Consider the following 5,042-nt stretch of genomic DNA (forward strand, 5'->3'; position numbering starts at 1 on the left):
TTCTACTTGTGTCATAGGTGGTGTGACAAGGCTGCTTGGAATGCTGCCTGATGTACACAGCCTTCTTTCCCCTGAAAAGGATACAATAGGTGTATCTTCTGCAGCCAAAACAATCCCATGAGTCATTGTGCAATTTATTTTTTTTCCCAAGACAAAACAGTTTGAAGTTTTTAAAAAGATGAAAGGACACATTAGTCTTCATATGTTCAACAGAAACTACAGGTTACGCCCACTATGCTAGCTTGATGGTAGCACTGGTACCACAGTCTCTTATACAAAGAGACTGGTAGCGTGTTCCAATCCTCACCTATGGTCATGAGATTTGGCTCTTGACCGAAAGAACGAGATCGCGAGTACAAGCGGCCGAGATGAGTTTCCTCCACAAGGTGGCTGGGCGCTCCCTTAGAGATAGGGTGAGGAGCTCGGTCACTTGGGAGGAGATCGGAGTCGAGCCGCTGCTCCTCCACATCGAAAGGAGTCAGTTGAGGTGGCTCGGGCATCTTTTCCGGATGCCCCCTGAACGCCTCGCTGGAGAGGTGTTCCGGGCACGTCCCATTGGGAGGAGGCCCCAGGGAAGACCCAGGACACGCTGGAGGGACTACATCTCTCGGCTGGCTTGGGAACGCCTTGGGGTTCCCCCGTAGGAGCTGGGGGAGGTGTGTGTGGATCGGAGGTCTGAGCGGCTTTGCTTGAGCTGCTGCCCCCGCGACCCGACTCTGGATAAAGCGGAAGAAAATAGATGGATGGATGGATGGATGGCTGTGATTGGTCCATCTGATATGTCGGCCGCTATTGGCTATCACGCCACGCTCTGTGATTGGCTGTGGCGTAACCGCTGAAAATGTAAGTTGGTTCCACTACTCCAGAGACTGGTACCAGTGCTACGCTGTAAACAAAGGCTGCAGCCAATCAGAGAGCAGCGTGTCTCAGCCAATCAACAAAATGTTAGAATCCTGACTAAAAGTCACGTGACCAAATAACCCGATACCGACTCCTTTGCATTGGCTGGAGGAGTGGAACCAACTTAGCTTGATGGATGCAGCTGTGAAGGTTGCCAGGCAACAGGGATAGAGGCGGGAAAAGCCACTGAAGCAATAGCAAAATACTTTTGATTCAGATCTCTTAAAATTTTCACAACTTTCAGGTGGTCCGTTGAACTGTACCTGAGGAAAAGGATATCCCTGCTGGCACCCGGCTGGTAGCACCTGGAAATGGGTGAAATCAGTGGAGATCAGCAGTGATATGCTAAACTAATGGAATAGCTCCACATGGAAAAACATCAGGAGTGACATGACACGAATGCATGAGGGATATCATGCTCACAATAGCTGGATGTCTGGTGTTGGCTTATGTTTCAAACAAGAACATGTATGACATCCCCAGAACTGAACGATCAAGATGAGCTTTGGGTTTTAACAAAAAATATCACATAAATCTTTTAGGATTTTGAGTCATTTTTATACGCGATCCCTCCATTTTCAAAGGCCATAAGTAATTGGACTAAATATAAGAATGATTTTAAATAGAAAACTTTTACAGGGGGCAGCACGGTGGCTTAGTGGTTAGTACTGTTGCCTCACAGCGAGAAGGTCATGGGTTCAATTCCTGTGGCCTTTCTGTGTGGAGTTTGCATGTTCTCCCAGTGTTTGCGTGGGTTTCCTCCGGGTGCTGCGGTTTCCTCCCACATCCAAAGACATGTGGGTTAGGTGGATTGGGATCTTTAAATTGTCCGTAGGGGTGTGTGTGTGTTTGTTTGTCTGTTTGTGACCTTGCGACAGACTGGCGTCCTGTCCTGGGTGTACCCCGCCTCACGCTCTATGGCTGCTGGGATAGGCTCCAGCCCCCCGTGACTCTTAAATGGACTAAGCGGTGGAAGATGAATGAATGAATGAATGAACTTTTACAGGCAGTTTACAAGTCAGGGGATGGATACATGAAAATTTCCAACTCACTCAATTTCATTTACGTCGTTCGTTAAGAAATACAAACACTATGGCACTGTGTGGTCAATCCGAATGAGTCAGCAGTTCTCAAAAACTGCTTGTCTATGCAAGAAGGAAACGAGCAAGGGAAGCCACCAAGACACCCATGACAACTTTGAAGGCGTTCTAGTCTTCTGTGGTTGTGATTGGAGAAGGTGTGCAAAGTACAACACTTGTCTGTTGTATCAACAGTTGTTCCATGGTGAAGTGGCACAGAGAAGGATTTTTGATAGAAAAAGATATGAACAGCTGTTATATACAGTCAAGTCCACAAGTATTTGGAGACAAACAGTTGATTTATTTATTTATTAATTTTTTTTAATATAATTTTGCCTCATACATCACCACAGTAGAATCGAGATGGAACAACAAACATGTGCTTGTAGTTTGGACTTTAATTCAAGAGGTTAACAAAAATACAGTTCTGCATGTTCATGGTGGAGTGGAATGTGAAAGTATTTTCTTCAAAAGTCATGAAAATTCAGTAAGGTATATCTTATATATTATATTCCAATTCTAAGGTGGAACTATGCTAGTATACTAAGGTATATCTAAGCTATGTGCACCGGCAACATTTCCTGTATGTTCGTTTTGTGAATTGTTTTGTAATTTGTCTCTGTAGCATGGCCAAGCAGAGGGTCACCCCTTTGAGTCTGGTCTGCTTGAGGTTTCTTCCTCAGAGGGAGTTTTTCCTTAACACTGTTGCTCTGGGGGTTAGTAAGATTAGACCTTACTTGTGTGAAACACCTTGAGACAACCTTATTGTGATTTGGCGCTATATAAATGAAAATAAATTGAAAACTGAAATTGAAAATTCAGTGACTGCACAGTTTGTCATTAACAGTTTTGTGTTAATTAAGCACTTAAAGCTTTAAGTATGCCTAAATGCTTTTTTCAAAATTAAATATACCACTCCTTGGGTGGTGGTAGTGGCCCTGAGGAGCTGTGGTGTCCTTTATTTTCATTTCTGAAAGGTGGCAACTGTAGCAGCTGCACTCTGCGTTGTGTTATGACTCCACCCATTCGCTCCACTCGGGACACAAACCCACGATTCTCAGCATGGGAGTCAGACTCTCTAACCAAGAGGCTAAAACCCAGGGCTCTGGCCTTGTGACCAGTGAATACTTTTGAGCTGTTGGGAGTGAGGTTTATGAACTACATATGCACAGCGACACCTGCTGGCCTCCATTACACAACCCTATCTGTGTATCCTCTGTGTACCCCCCCCCCCCCCCCCATGACCTTAATTGGAGTTGGAGTAAGTGGGTAAAGAAGATGGATGGATATATTCAGGGTAGGATTACTTTGAAATGTAATCCAAAAGTAATCAGATTACAAGTGTATTCCAAGTATTCCTTTAACTTTAACTAGTAATGACTTCATGACTTTCTTTGCTAATAAAATTTTAACTATTAGAGAAAAAATTACTCATAACCATCCCAAAGACATATCGTTATCTTTGGCTGCTTTCAGTGATGCCGGTATTTGGTTAGACTCTTTCTCTCAGATTGTTCTGTCTGAGTTATTTTCATTAGTTACTTCATCCAAACCATCAACATGTTTATTAGACCCCATTCCTACCAGGCTGCTCAAGGAAGCCCTACCATTATTTAATGCTTCCATCTTAAATATGATCAATCTATCTTTATTAGTTGGCTATGTACCACAGGCTTTTAAGGTGGCAGTAATTAAACCATTACTTAAAAAGCCATCACTTGACCCAGCTATCTTAGCTAATTATAGGCCAATCTCCAACCTTCCTTTTCTCTCAAAAATTCTTGAAAGGGTAGTTGTAAAACAGCTAACTGATCATCTGCAGAGGAATGGTCTATTTGAAGAGTTTCAGTCAGGTTTTAGAATTCATCATAGTACAGAAACAGCATTAGTGAAGGTTACAAATGATCTTCTTATGGCCTCAGACAGTGGACTCATCTCTGTGCTTGTTCTGTTAGACCTCAGTGCTGCTTTTGATACTGTTGACCATAAAATTTTATTACAAAGATTAGAGCATGCCATAGGTATTAAAGGCACTGCGCTGCGGTGGTTTGAATCATATTTGTCTAATAGATTACAATTTGTTCATGTAAATGGGAAATCTTCTTCACAGACTAAGGTCAATTATGGAGTTCCACAAGGTTCTGTGCTAGGACCAATTTTATTCACTTTATACATGTTTCCCTTAGGCAGTATTATTAGACGGCATTGCTTAAATTTTCATTGTTACGCAGATGATACCCAGCTTTATCTATCCATGAAGCCAGAGGACACACACCAATTAGCTAAACTGCAGGATTGTCTTACAGATATAAAGACATGGATGACCTCTAATTTCCTGCTTTTAAACTCAGATAAAACTGAAGTTATTGTACTTGGCCCCACAAATCTTAGAAACATGGTGTCTAACCAGATCCTTACTCTGGATGGCATTACCCTGACCTCTAGTAATACTGTGAGAAATCTTGGAGTCATTTTTGATCAGGATATGTCATTCAAAGCGCATATTAAACAAATATGTAGGACTGCTTTTTTGCATTTACGCAATATCTCTAAAATTAGAAAGGTCTTGTCTCAGAGTGATGCTGAAAAACTAATTCATGCATTTATTTCCTCTAGGCTGGACTATTGTAATTCATTATTATCAGGTTGTCCTAAAAGTTCCCTGAAAAGCCTTCAGTTAATTCAAAATGCTGCAGCTAGAGTACTGTTAAAAGGGAGTTTTTCCTTCCCACTGTCGCCAAGTGCTTGCTCACAGGGGGTCGTTTTGACCGTTGGGGTTTTTATGTAATTATTGTATGGCTTTGCCTTACAATATAAAGCGCCTTGGGGCAACTGTTTGTTGTGATTTGGCGCTATATAAATAAAATTGATTGATTGATTGATTGACAAGTAATCCAAATGTATGTACATACATACATGTAATCCACATGTATTCTTTCAAAGTAATCCTACCCAACCTTGGATATATTATAATAGAACGAATGAACGTATGTATGCATGTTCAGTTGTCAACTCTCCAGTCCACGTGGAGGCGGTAGTGCACTCACTGTGCACACAGTCCGG

The sequence above is a fragment of the Thalassophryne amazonica genome, chromosome 9 (genome assembly GCF_902500255.1).
Source record: "Thalassophryne amazonica chromosome 9, fThaAma1.1, whole genome shotgun sequence".
Classification (NCBI taxonomy): domain Eukaryota; kingdom Metazoa; phylum Chordata; class Actinopteri; order Batrachoidiformes; family Batrachoididae; genus Thalassophryne; species Thalassophryne amazonica.